This window comes from Quercus robur, chromosome 4 (genome assembly GCF_932294415.1).
Source record: "Quercus robur chromosome 4, dhQueRobu3.1, whole genome shotgun sequence".
Taxonomy (NCBI): Eukaryota; Viridiplantae; Streptophyta; class Magnoliopsida; order Fagales; family Fagaceae; genus Quercus; species Quercus robur.
The window spans coordinates 69,429,907-69,446,169 of record NC_065537.1 but is presented as its reverse complement, the minus strand read 5'-3'; positions in this window follow the sequence as shown (position 1 = coordinate 69,446,169).

Here is a 16,263-nt window from a genome sequence, read left to right as displayed (position 1 = left end):
TGATGTGACTATATTGGAATCAAAAAAAGCTATGGACCCTATTGTTTTTTTTTTTGAAAGGGACCCTATTGTTTTTTTTTTTTTTTTTTTTTTTTTGTGAGAAATAGGGACCCTATTGTTTATAACACAACAAAATAGGTACAGACTGAGTGAACTATAAAGTGTAAATGCTGCAGACTATATTAGAATCAAAAAAAGCTATAAACCTTATGTTAATAACACAACAAAATCGGTACAGATTGTGTAAACTGTAAATGCATATCAGTGTGTGGATGGTGAAGAAGTTTATTCAAAATTTCAAAAGAGGTGATATGAATATATGAAACTATCTTCTTGATAGAAATTTTAAAAAATAATAATAATAAATTATATGATAGGCAAACAAGTCAGATCAGATTTAAGTCGATCAATAATAATAATAATAAAGATAATAGGTAAATAATGGTGTAAATTTATAAGTTTGTTATTGTTTTAATCATGTAAATTTATATTAAAACTATTTATTTTGTATTTAATTTTTTTATTATTTTTTAACCTATTTCAAGGATGAAGTAAGAGAGTGGATAATGATTATTGTGTGTGAACAAATATATACAATTAAAAAAATCAAGAAAAAATTGATATTTCAATGAAATATTGTGTAAAATAAATAATGTGATATGGGATATTTTGAAAAATGGGATATTTTGACTTAGGGCTGGATCAACAATTTTAGGGAGCAAAAACTTTAAATACAGTATTTTCTTATATTTAAATATTAATTAATTAAATAATTTTTATTTAATTTTTAATATTTTCTATCTATTTTATTTTTTATTTTTGGCTTTTGGAATAAAAATTTATTAATTAAGCTTTTGTATTCAAGCTCCTCTAATATTTCATTCTTTATTGATTAAAAAAATAGAAATAAAAAAATTATTTATTACACAAAATTATAATTTGAGTAAAACAAAATTTTAAGTATAAAACAATCTCAGATGATGTGGTTAGTTTATATTCTAAATTTGCACAATTGAAATTTATATAACCCAATAAATTAGTATTAACACAAAATAAATTATTCTAAATTCATATTTTTTATTATGATAATTTTTATATGGACATTTAGATTTGCTTAAAATTATTGTTACTAAATAGAGGATAATTAATGAAAATATATCAAACAAATATAATTTAAATAAACTGGTTCTCTTTCTCAAAAAATAAATAAATAAACTGGTTCAAATATAAAAAATTGAAAATCGGTACAAATTGAAAAGTCATACAACTAATTAAAATATATATAAAAAATTATAACATTTTTTTATAATAAATATTATAACATAATAACAAAAGTGGGGATTGATGTGATATCACATCAACCCACGTGATAGTTGCAGACTATATTGGAATCAAAAAAAGCTATGGACCAATAACACAACAAAATAGGCTGTCAGATGTATAGTGTAAATGTTGCAAAATGCACGGTGATATCACGTCAACCCACGTGATAGTTGCAGACTATATTGGAATCAAAAAGTGCTATGGACCAATAACACAACAAAATAGGCTGTAAGATGTATAGTGTAAATGTTGCAAACTGCATAGTGATATCACATCAACCCACGTGATAGTTGCAGACTATATTGGAATCAAAAAATGCCATGGACCCTATTGTTGATAGCACAACAAAATAGGTACAGACTGTATAAACTGTAAAAGTGTAATAAATGCATGTCAGTGTGTGGACGGTGGAAAAGTGTATTCAAAATTTTAAAAGGAGGTGATATGAGTATATGTAAAATGATGCGATAGGCAAGCAAGTCGGATCGGATTTAAGTCGGTCAATAATAATAATAATAAAACATATGTTATTTATGATCTCATTATATTATTTATTATTATTTATAAATTTTATTGTATTATTTCAGTTAATTTTTATTTTTATTTATAATATTTTTAGTAAAAAAATTTAATTTCAATAAAATAAACGAATTTCAAACAGACAGATATATGATTGTATAAATTTACCAGTTTGTTATAGTTTTAATCATGTGAATTTATATTAATACTATTCATTTTATTTTTTATTTTTTATTATTTCTTTATATATTTCGAGGATGAAGAAAGAGAGTAGATGATGATTGTTGTATGTGAAGAATGATATATAATTGAAAAAAAATGATACTTTAATGAAATGTTGTGTAAAATAGATAATCTAACATAGAATGTTTTCAAATAGAAATAAAAAAATTATTTATAATACAAAATTATAATTTGAGTAAAACAAAATTTTAAGTATAAAACAATCTCAACTTTACTGGATGATGTGGTTAGTTTATATTCTAAATTTGCACAATTGAAATTTATTTAACTCAATAAATTAGTATTAACACAAAATAAATTATTCTAAATTCATATTTTGTATTATGATAATTTTTATATGGACATTTAGATTTGCTTAAAATTATTGTTACTAAATGAAGGATAATTAATGAAAATATATCAGACAAATATAATTTAAATGAACTGGTTCTCTTTCTCAAAAAATAAATAAATAAACTGGTTCAAATATAAAAAATTGAAAATCGGTACAAATTGAAAAGTCATACAACTAATTAAAATATAAAAAAAAATTATAACATTTTTTGATAATAAATATTATAACATAATAACAAAAGTGGGGATTGATGTGATATCACATCAACCCACGTGATACTTGCATACTATATCGGAATAAAAAAAGGCTATGGACCAATAAATGCTATGGACCAGTAACACAACAAAATAGGCAGTAAGATGTATAGTGTAAATGTTGCAAACTGCATAGTGATATCACATCAACCCACGTGATAGTTGCAGACTATATTGGAATCAAAAAATGCTATGGACCTTATTGTTGATAACACAACGAAATGGTTACAGACTGTATAAACTGTAAAGTGTAATAAATGCATGTCAGTGTGTGGAAGGTGGGGAAGTTTATTCAAAATTTTAAAAGGAGGTGATATGAGTACAGGTAAAATGATGCAATAGGCAAACAAGTCGGATCGGATTTAAGTCGGTCAATACTAATAATAATAATAATAAAACATGTGTGTTATTTATGGTCTCATTATATTATTTATTATTATTTACGGATTTTATAGTATTATTTCAGTTAATTTTTATCTTTATTTATAATTTTTTTAGTAAAAAAATTTAATTTCAGCAAAATAAACAGATCCCAAATAGACAGACATATGATTGTGTAAATTTACCAGTTTGTTATAGCTTTAATCATGTGAATTTATATTGATACTATTCATTTTATTTTTTATTATTTCTTTATGTATTTCGAGGATGAAGGAAGAGAGTAAATGATGATTGTTGTATGTGAAGAATGATATACAATTAAAAAAAAAATTGATACTTTAATGAAATGTTGTATAAAATAGATAATCTAACATAGAATGTTTTGAAAAGTGAGTATGTAAAAGAAAAAAGATAGTTTTTATGTTAAAATAGATAGAAATTTTTGCATGAGTCAATACAAATGCTCTTAGAGATAGGGGTCAATCAACTTAGGATTGAGTTGGGGTTGACTCATATTTTTCCACATGAAATTTTTTGTATAGAAAATATGTATTTGTCACTTGGTAAGAGCACTTATATCTCAATGTATAACAACATAAATGGTAAATTTTGCATATTCAATTCCAAAAATCAACCATGTTAGTTAATGTAAATTTTAATTATTGTTACGATAACCGTGTAAATATACATGGTTACTATGATACTATTTACACGCAAATATATTTTTTAATACTTCTTTATTCATACACACCGATAAAATAATAATAAACTAATAAATATAATATTTTAATAAAATGTAGTATAAAATAAATAATTTTATGTATATAAGTGTTTTTGAAAAGTGGCTGTATAAAATAGGAAAAATATATTCTTATATTTACATAAGACATACAAATGCTCTATATTTTATTTCTTTCTTTTTCAAAAACACATGTTCTAAGTCATATAGCAAATTATTTGGTACGAAATTCACTAGTATGAATTCATTCATGTCAAGAAAAAAGTGTGAACTGTGAAACAACAATTCTAAATTCCAAAAGCACAAAGGTAGTTAAAACCTTTTTTTTTTTTTTCTTTTTTTTTCTTTTTATGGGAAGTTAAAACTTTTTAACCAATTGCTACGCAATTGCTCCTTCCGCCACATATATATATATATATATATATATATATTTTAAGGAATATTAGATATTTAGATGTGTTCGCGGAGCAGTGAAAGTCACGAGAGATACAGCTAGCCTCAATAATTATGCCTAGAGGAAAAGTTGTTTATTTATTGGAAAACTTTAGACTGCTTTTTCCCTTTTCCTTTTGCTGGGTTCGTGTTACAGTGTTAATAATTTACAAAAGGGGAGTGGAAACCGAGTGTATGTGATTAGTGTGAACGCAGCTAGCAGCTGTAGCAATGGGGCCCACTGGGGTTAAGATTTTTATAGAAATAATAATATAAGATGGGTACATGTCATGTCATGTCACATCTATATATTTCATAGACTAGTTTTATTTTGGACTTAATCGTTCCTTCCTCTATATAATTTATCATCGCTCTAAAATTGTGACTAATGGCCCAGTCTCTGTAACTGAAAAAGGCCCAGCCCACTTGTCAGCAATGGGGGCCCACTGGGGTTGGTGTTTTTTCACCCTATGTCATTTTTTGTGGATTTGGAAAGAGCGGTGATTTGATGAGAACAACTGCACTGATTTGCCGTGAACTTCATTGCTATTTAAGTAAACAAGTGTTATTCTCTCTTTCTGTCCCTTTTTATCTGCAACTTTAGCGTGCTAGGAATTTTTCTAAATAAATATAAGAATCTTTTTGAAATATTATATAATTTGTGTTATAAGTGATCTTCAACCCAAAAAAAAAAAAAAGTAATGATTTATGAGTCATCCTCAAATTGCTCAGCTACTTCAATTCACTTAGCCCACCGCCAGACCTAGCCTTTTGCCTCACAAAAAACAGAGGTGGTATCTAAAGAGAAATAAGATGCCCAAGTCCAAGGGGCATATGTGTCAATTTGACACAATTACTAACGCCTAAATGCCTAAAATTGACCAACTTCTGAAGTCCCCGCAGTAATTCTTTAAGTGAGCGATAACCACCGAGTTTTAAGGTCAATAAATTTAGCACCTTGGTAATAGAATTAGGAAGAAATTTAATATCTTAATTTTTAAAAAGATCAAGATATCTTAAATGTTTTAATTTTTCAATTGAATGTGACATTACACTTAGATTTAACTTACTCAAATCTAATATTCGTAAATAATTGAGATTTGAAACAAGTGCATCACAAGTGAAGTTACTCAAATTCCCTCCTACACTAGCTATAAGAATTTTTCATATCTTCATTCTTTTAATCTTCAAAATTGAAAGTTTTCTTAATGAATCTTCAAGATCAAATGAGACATGGGAAAAAAAAAAGGGTGGGGGAAGCTGGAAACCAGTACAATCTATTTTTAAATTTAAAGAAGCCCACTAATATTGAAACTTTTACAATGAGTGTATAGTATATAAGAGTGTGGCTATTAATACTGGATGCTCTCACATTTTTTTTGTTTTTATTAATTCTACTGTTTTTTACTTTCACTCTTTTTTTTTTTTTTTTTTTTACTCAATGATTGAGATTTAAAATTATAACTTTAAATCTTAGTTATTCACACCAATTATATTTGGTATAATATTTATTACAACTGATCTCAATCTATCTCATCACACACAATAAAAGAAAAAAATTAAAAAAGAAAAAGAAAAAGGAAGAACGGGTACATGTGGTCTGGTCAGCATCAACAAAGCACAAAACCAAGAATTTCACAACAGCTGGCCTCAATAATTATGCCCAAAGAAAACTTTGTTTTTTATTCTAAAACTTTAGACTGCTTTTTCTCCTTTCCTCTTGCTGAGGTCGTGTCAATATTATAGTGTTTAGTATTTACAAGTCACGGTGACTAACGCCCCAGTCTATGTAACTAAAAAAGGCCAAGCCCACTCGTCAGCAATAGATGCCCACTGGGATTGGTGTTTTTATTCCATATGCCGTTTTTTGTGGGCTTGGAAAATGGAAAGAGCGGTGATTTGATGAGACCGACTGCACCAATTTGCTGTGAACTTCATTATTGTTTAAGTAAATAAGTGTTATTCTTTCTTTCTGTCCTATTTTACTTGCAACTTTAGTGTTCTAGGAATTTTTCTAAATAAATATAAGGATCTTTTTGAAATATGATATAATTTATATTATAAGTGATCTTCAACCAAAATAATAATAAAAAAAATAATGATTTATGAGTGATCTATGGATTTTATTATTATTATTCTGTTGAGAAAATCATGAGTTTTAATTAGATGTAAACTCTATTTTCATTGTTAATTCGTTACCATCGAAGAAACTTCATAAATTTAAACCTATCATATGTAACCCAAAACCAATTATGAGTGATAAAGTTTGATTAAAACTTTATTTCATTGTAAAAGAATTATTTTTTAAAATAATTAATAAATTATTATTATTAAATAAAAGATAATTAATGAAAATATATCAGACAAATATAAATTAAATAAACTGATTCAAATATAAAAAATTAAAAATAGGTACAAATTGAAAAGTCATACAACTAATTAAAATATATATAAAAAAATTATAACATTTTTGGATAATAAAAATTATAACATTAATAACAAAAGTGGGGTTTTTTTTTTATGGGACAAAAGTGGGGGTTGATGTGATATCACATCAACCCACGTGATAGTTGCAGAGCATGTTGGAATCTAAAAAAGCTATGGACCTTATTCTTGATAACACAACAAAATAGGTACAGATTATGTAGACTGTGTACTGTAAATGCATGTCAGTGTGTGGACGGTGGAGAAGTTTATTCAAAATTTTAAAAAGAGCAATGCTGGTTCCACACACTTTTGCACAACTTTATGCCACAACTCGCCACATGGCGAGTTGTGGTTGGTTAGAGTGTGTTAGTGGGCCATGTAGGGACACACACTAACTAACCACAACTCGCCATGTGGCGAGTTGTGGCACAAAGTTGTGCACAAGGGTGTGGTACCAGCATTTCTCTTTTAAAAAGAGATAATATGAATATATGAAACTATCTTCTAGATAGAAATTTTAAAAATAAAAATAATAATAATAAATGATATGATAGGCAAACAAGTCGGTGAATAATATCTACTGTTTACTCTCAAAACAAAAGTCGATCAATAATAATAATAATAAACCTAGTGTGTGTTTGGCTCCAGTTTAAAAAATTAGCTTATTTTATTATTTAATTTATTTTTATTACTATTTATGGATCTCATTGCATTGTTTTAGTTAATTTTATCTTTATTTAGAGCATCCACAGCAGTAGAGCTAAAAATATAGCTATTTAGCTCCACCAAAAGTTATTTTATCTATTTTACTTACATACATGCTGCAGTAATGGATCTATTTTAGCTTTCAACATAATAAAATAATATAAACAATACAATAGAATAATATATCTACTACAATAAAATAATACATCTATTCTAATAAAATAATACATACTACACCAAAATAAACACTACAAACGGCACAATCCACAACCACTGCCAAAGAACAACCACCCATAACCACTGCCAAAAATCCAACAAATCTGAGCTTGATTTTCAAACCAAGAGTGTTGAGCTAGCACCCCAGACCACCATCAAACCCACCATCTGAGATGGATCGCAAGAGAGAAGGCCAACCATCGCCATTGCCGAGCACCCCAGACCACCATCAAATCCACCATCTGAGCTTCATCAAGAGAGAGAAGACCAGCCATCGCCATCGCCATCGTCATCGTCGATCATGCCATCGCCGACCCACTAACCCACGCCATCCACGAAACCCACCGACCCACGCCATCGCCGATCACGCGAAAAGAAGAGAGAAAAGATAATGAAGAGATAGAGAACGAAAAGAGAGGTCTGAGAGTCTGACGAAAAGAAAGAGAAGGAAGAGAGAGAGAAAAAGAATATTTTAATGGAAAAGAGAGAGAAAAGTTAAATAATTTTTTTTTTTTTTTTTTTTTTATATAGCTTTGCACTACAATGCACATCTATAGATGGATGTGCACTCATGGTCGCTCCAGAAGCTTATAAACCATGAGTAGGAGGGTTACTTAGGCGATGTAGGACTCAGGTGAGCCTAGGTGTCAATCACCTCAAAGGCAAAATCCTTGGGCTCCCACCCCTTCGTGACAAAACCGTGAGGGACTGGCTCCCCAAAGCGGACAAATACCGATTGGTGCGAGTCATGTACTCACATAAGTGTTTTTGAAAAGTGGTTGTGTAAAATAAGAAAAATATATTATTATATTTACATGAGTTGATCATACAAATGCTCTAAGTTTTTTTTCCTTTTTTTTTTTAGAAACAAATGCTCTAAGTCATATAGCAAATTACTTGGTATGAAATTCATTAGTTTGAATTCATTCATGTCAAGAAAAAGTTCATGTCAACAAATTAAAAATTGTTCATTAATAATAAAAGGCGAAAAGCACATTTTCGTCCCTACATTTTCACATGATTCTCACTTTGGTCCCTATATTTTATTTTCACTGCTTTTAGTTCCTATTTAGAAAAACGCCTTCTATTTTAGTCATTTCGTCAGTGCCGTTAGGGCACTGACCTACATGGCAAACAGAATTATTAAAATAATAATAAAAAAATTTATTTTGTCATTAAAAAATGCCAAGTCAGCATTTAAATTTTAAAAAAAATTATTACTTTTAACTAAATAAAAAAATAGAAATAAAAATAAAAAATCACATTAATTGAGATCAAAGTATGTCTTGAACAATAATACAAACTCAAATCTAAGAATATAAAATTAAAATCCAAAAATCATCAACCCAGAAAATAATAACAAAAAATTAACCTATAGCATTTTCTTGCCCTTTCTTGTCAACCAAACACAAATACACAGTTATCCTAGCATACCAGAAAAGCTAAATCCTAGAGAGAGATTAAGATTCAATGACGGTAGGAGAGTTATCCTCACTGGCAGTGGTGGCGGAAGCAACCTTGAGAGACGGAGTCTGTGGCACAGTTCCAGCGTCGACGACAGAAGAAGCGGCGGCAGAGGAGGCACGAGTCTTAACAATGTCAAGAATTTTGTGGCTGATCTCGCGAGAATAAACCTAGAGGATCTTGATGTCGTCGTCCTCGGCAGAGGCGGATGCAACGGCATTGGAGAAAGCCTCTGTCTCGATAAGGTGCGCGGCGGAGGAGGCCTCGTCGCTTGGCAAGGTGCCGTAGCACTTGGAGAGAATGGACTGCTTGGAGAGCGTCTCGACAAGGCGCACCACCATGGCGTCACTCGTGCGCTGCGTCGGCAGCCATATGTTGAACACTAAGGTGTTGGTATTTGAGAGAGAAAGAGAGAGTCATGGATCTGAAAAGAAAGAAGAAAAACAAAGATACAAACACAAATAGAGCAAGTAATGGATCTGGAAAGAACGAAGAAAAAGAAGTATAAAATGAGAGTGGGAGTGTTGTGCTAGTTTTATTTTAATTTTTTGGGTTTGTGTTTTGTGTTTGTTTTCATGTTTAATTCCTTGGTCAGGTTTAATTTTATGTTCTTATTTTTTGGGTTTGTGATTTTTGGATTTTAATTTTGTGTTCTTAGATCTAAATTTATGTTCTTGCTCAAGACACACTTCGATCTCAATTAATGTGATTTTTTTATTTTTATTTCTGTTTTTTATTTAGTTAAAATTAATAAATTATTTTTTAAAATTTAAATGCTGACTTGGCATTTTTTAATCAGAAAATAAAATTTTTTATTATTGTTTTAATAATTCCGTTTGCCACGTAGGTCAGTGCCCTAACGGCATTGACGGAAAGGACTAAAATAGAAGGCGTTTTTCTAAATAGGAACTAAAAGCGATGAAAATAAAATATAGGGACCAAAGTGGAAATCGTGTGAAAATGTAAAGACGAAAATGTGCTTTTCGCCATAATAAAATTATACGAATCCCAAGATTGCTAACCAAAACAAAACGGCTCAGTCACAAACAAGCCTAGTCTACCATTTGAATTTATAATTAAAACAATCACACAGCTTCCATTTTAACAAAATATCAACATTCCGAATCTAAAAACAACATTACAAATGCCCTATTGGATAACTAATTTGACAAAAGATAAAAACATATAAAAATTTACAATTTTGAAAACTTATTTTAGATTCACGGTCTAATTCTGGATATACTTATTTTAGAGGTATATTGGTTGACACTTAGTTTTATTTTCAAAAATATGCATTAATTTAGTTTTATTTTCAAAAATATGCATTAATGTTTAGTTATTTACTTATTTATAAATGATATAGTAGTTCCATATGAATCAATAAGGGGTATCAGTAAAATTGTTGTTTAATTGATTTTTGTTTTCATTTTTTGAGAAGATTGTTTAAGAGACTATTCATATTAAATAAACTTATATTATCATCATTAAATGGAAAATATTAGGATGGCAACTTTTGCCATAACTCGTAAAAAATGGATTGCTTTATGATTCGACCCACTTTAACTGAGTTAAAAAAAAAAAAAGATTTGGATTAGGTTATCAAGTCGGGTTAAACTTTAGTACTTTACCATGTCTAAGTAAACGTCCATGGATATTAAAAAAAAAAAAAAAAAAAAGGAAATAGAGAGATAAAGTCGCAGATGAGATTGCTATCACAGTTTTACTCTTTTGCATTTAAGAAAAAGAAGGAAGGGAGAATAAATTTAAAGTTAATTATTAGTCATCTGAAGATTGAACCAAGACACACATTGTCCCCCCTAGATGAGCATCTACCACAAGGAAAGCTTAAAAAAAGGAAAAAAGAAAAAGAAAGAAAAAAAGACTAAGATAAAGAACAATAAGGTCAGCAGTGAGAAAAAAAAAAAGGATTTAATTTTTTTTAATAATTAAGATGAAGTAAGTGTTTTTGTTTTTTCTCTTTTGTTCTTATAAATATATAGTCTATCTTTTGGCATATTTCTAGATATAATAAATGTAGGGATAAAGGCCCAGAATAATATATTGCGCCTTGATCTTTTGTCCGAGGACGCTGAATGGTCCGAGGAGGGGTGAATAGTTATCAGGGGTTCCCAACTAAAGTTTCATAAGTAAGAAATGAATGGAAGATGGTCCGAGCAGGAGCTTCTCCTCGGATATGATGAATGCAGCTCAAGTATGTATTCCAGCAACTAGGGTAACCCTCTAAGAGGTTCCAGTTAGAGGGATGTGTCTCATGAACGTGCGAGAATGAAGGAAATTCAAAAATATATAAGGGAAAACTGCCACCACCGCATTAAATGCATTACAGCTACTTTTCTAACCGCATTTATGTGGAGAATACCTCTGGATAGTGCCGCCTTGGCGAACGCAACTAACAGAAAATCAAAGAGGGTGTCTGATGGGACAGGTACTCAAGTAAGGGCTCAAATGATCAACAAGTGTAGGATCAAGATGGCCCAAAGAGGGCTATATAATGCGAGAGACCCTTCATGAGGAAGGGGAGAGAGAAAAAAAAACACCATTGCAAACTGGGAACTAGACTTATAACAAAGCTTTAAAAACAAATATTTAAGAATCAGTATCCTCGGACCAATCCAAGGATGTTGTTCTTTAATAAACTTCTGTTATCTTTCTCTTTTTGCAATCAAAATTTATTTTTCTGTTATCTGATTCACTAAAACCCAGTTTTCCAACCCATTCTCTACAAATTTATTACTTTGGGCTTTTTTGGGCTTAAGTCCATATACTCGTTGGGCTAGAAGTCTAAATCAAGTCCTTTCAATAAATTTGTCTACTATTAATTTATATTTTAACAAAATTTAAGAGATAAATGTTAAATTTTATTAATGAATTAGTATTATGCCCGTACAATGCATGACTTAATTAAAAATATATATGTAAAAAATCAAAACTATATTAATAATTAGTAAGTCACATGATCTAAAACCCATTAATATTACGATGTATAATACATATATACATATATTAAGTCATTTTGTATAAACATGGTTTGTAATATATAAATTTTACATATTAAAACGTAAAATAATGATATATAATCAAAACAATTAAAATAAATATTATATTTATTTTATATTACTTGAAACTCTTGCTAATCTAATTTTAGGTGAAGTAGAATTTTAAATTTCTTATAATTTAGGATATATATATTTATAGTAAATTATCGGTAAAAGAGTTTGATTAACGGTAACTAATTTAATAATTAACTAGTCGCTAATTCGTGCTATGCATAATAACTTATATATTTGTGAGGTAAACCAAAATAATTTTATAAAATATTAAATTGATTAAGAAACTACGTACACCATTGCATAATTAGCTCTCTTATGACTTCAATTTGTGTTATAATTAAGAAGCTATAATGTGTAATAGTTCACAAAAAATTTGGCAGACAATTTTAGATACTGCAAAAAAATAACTCAAAAATTCATATATTAAAACTTTTGAAAAACCAAAAAATATTAAAGATTAGAAATTATTGAAAAAAAAAATATGACTAAACAATTGAGAAATATAAGAGAAAGATGAGTTACATTCAAAAGAATAATCCATGGCTATAACTATTGAAATGAATCAAAAGATTCAGAGCCTACAAATTATAAATAATATATATATGTGTGTGTGTATGTTATTACACAAATTCAGATGTTAAAACTTCAAAAATGCCAAAAAATTATATAATTAAGGAGTAAGTTATTGAAACAATTTAAAAAATATATGACTATTAAAAAGAGAAATATAAGAAAAAGAAAAAAGTACACAAACTCATAAAGTAATAAGTTTTAGATTTTAATGGGTCTAAACTTCAAACAAACCTTATCAACATATGACTCACACTAAAAAAATGTTGAGCATGAGCTAACGTTGAAATAATGAAAACCATACCTCCTTTTAATATATCATTTATAAGCTTTCTACCCAATAAATTAATATATTTTCATATCGTATGGTAAAACAAAAACATATGTAGTAACAGCAACCTTAAATTTCAATTATTGCAAACTTTTTTATTTTGTAAAAAACGATTAAAGAGAGTTTGGTAGTTCATATACGAAAATTACTTTTTATAAAATACACGAAAAACCATAAAATAAATTTATTTATTTATTTATCTATAGTGTTCATGATTAACCTCACAAATTTGGAGATAAATTATCAATATTTGAGTTTGAGTTTAAATTAGATTTATTAGAGAAATAGTGTTTCACTCCTTGTTAAGTTTGGATTACATAAAAATAATTTTATTTAAAAAAATAATAATAATGTAATGAGCTCTGAAAAAAAAAAAAGGTCAAAAATTTCGATTATATATATATATATATATATATTTCCTCAACCACTGCATGACCAAAAAAAAAAAAAGCTGGCAGTCCACACCCCTACAACATAGGCTAAACTACTACTTTCTATCTTCGTATTATTCCAACTACTATGGGTCCCATGCCAATACTAATCCTATTCATAATAAAAATACCGAAATGTTTTTTTTTTTTTTCATTCATCAAAAAACATTTCGGTATTTTTCTCAACTCTCAACTTAAAAAAAAAAACTATAACCATAAATCACGAAAACTAATCCTAATCCATGCCAATCCTAATCCTATTCACGTACACGTCATGATGTTTGAAACATCAAACCACGGAATCTATCTTTTTTTACCTTTAACCATAAAAAATACATGAAAAATCATAAGATTTTTTTTTAATAAAATAATGAAGAAGAAAATAATATAAAAAGAATTCATATCTCTACTCAACTTAAAAAAAATATATTGAAATTTGTTTTGTTTTTATAGTGTTTATAATGGACAAAGTTTAGCTACAAAATTAGTTGTAGCCTTAGACTACAAACTTACTTAATATCTTTTTATTGGATGTGAATTTTGACAAATCCATCATTGAATTACATCTTCTTCTTATATCCTTCATACTTGCAAAATTTCAAGAAAATTAAAAATCAATAGCTATATCAATCAATAAATTTTTTAAATTACAAGTTTTTGTAATTTAAAATTATGCACAAAATATAAGCTTATAGATCATATAGTAAATGATATCTGATTGACATAAAATTTAACATGTGTATTAAGGGCGTAAAGAACATGCAATTCAACGGTTAGATTTTCAAAATATGTTGTAGTATTTATTTGATTGAGTGAGTTTGTAACCTTAAGCTACAACTAATTTTGTAGCTAAACTTTGTCTGTTTATAATTAATCTTGTAAATTTTGGAATAAATTATCAAAGTTTGAGTTTAACTTTGATTTGCTAGAGAAATAGAGTTTAATTTCTTGTTAAGTTTAGATTAAACAAAAATAATTTTATTTAAAAAAATAATAATAAATTTGAGATTAAGTTGAACTTATAAGAAAATAGAATTTTATTCATTGTTAAATTTAGTTTAAATAAAAATAATTTTATTTAAATATTATGCTGAAAAATTTTGAGACTTTATTAGTTTGAGGTTTTGATGAGAGAGAGAGAGAGTCCTAACTATTCTCCATATTTCCGTGTCAGCACCGGATTTGATTTTTGTACCAACCCCATATTTGCTTTCAGCAAAAGTGATTAGACTCGTGAATCAATAGCTACCAGGACAAACATTATCATCTCAACCTTATCTCTTTGTACTAGAATCATTGAAGCTTTTCAATATTTCATATTTGTCCTAGCTTTGACAAATTGGATTCGATCCACTTGTGGGTTAGAATGAATCAGACAACTTAGCCCTTATCCTTGTGGGCGGTATTAGGAAATTATTGCCGACATGTCACTATATCAAGAATGACTCAAGTAACAGTTCATCAAACACTATTTTGGATGTATCAGGAAATAATTCATAAATACCAACAGTCATTGTCCAGTCGTGGATTGAGATGCCATTAACAATTTAACTCCCTCTCTCACACACTATTTTTTTAATTAATTCTACTGTTTTTTACTTTTATTTTTTTATTTTTACCCAATGGTTGAGATTTAAAATTGTAACTTTAAACATTAGTCATTCACACCAATTGTACCAGCTACAGTACTTATTGTTACTGATCTCAATCCATCTAATCACATAAAATGAAAGAAAAAAGAAAAGAAAAAAAAAAAAAAACAGTTATATGTGGTTTGGTCAGTATCAACGAAGCACAAAATCAAGAATTCCACAACAGCTAACCTAATTATGCCCAAAGAAAACGTTGTTTTTTTATTGTAAAACTTTTGACAGCTTTTCCTCTTGTTGGGGCGTCAATATTATAGTATTTACAAAGTGGAAGTGGGAAAAACCGAGTGTGTCAATATTGTAGTGTTTAGTTTTTACAAGTCACGGTGACTAACGGCCCAGTCTTGTAACTGAAAAGGCCCAGCCCACTCGTCAACTATGGGGGCCACTGGGGTTGGTGTTTTTTCTCCCTATGCCGTTTTTTGTGGGCTTGGAAAGAGCGGTGATTTGATGAGACTAACTACACTGATCTGCTGTGAATTTCATTGTTATTTAAGTAAACAAGTGTTATTCTCTCATTCTGTCCCTTTTTATTCTCTCATAAGGATCTTTTTGAAATATTATATAATTTGTGTTATGAGTGATCTTCAACCAAAAAAATAAAAAAGTAATGATGTATGAGTCATTTGTGGGTTTTAATTTTAATTTTTTGTTGAGAAAACTGACTTTTAATTAGCTCAACAACTTAAAATCTATTATCATTGATAATTCGTTATCATTGAAGGAATATCATATATTCAAATCTATCATCTCTAACCAAAAACAATTACGAGTGATAAAGTTTGATTAAAATTTTATTTCATTTTAAAAAATAATAATAATGGGTAACATAAGGAATTAAATTTTATACTACAGTCCATTTTGGTACATTAGATCTATATATAAAAAGATGGGTTACACCAGAGTTAGGAAGGCTATTTAGAATCAATACACCCCACCCATTAGGTAAAATTTACTATTGGCGTTGACGATTGGCTGAAAATGGATTGTGTAGTGTGCAAGACAATGAGACAATCTTTCCCACCTTGTGGCAATGTCATCGATCAAGGGGAGCATAGGCAGTTGGTCCGATAAGTATACAAAAGACGCCAAAATACCCAGAAATATTTTTTAACGGTGTTTGAAAATGAGGTTGGGAACTGCAGCCAAGAAAAGTTGGGAGAAGTTTGTTGTT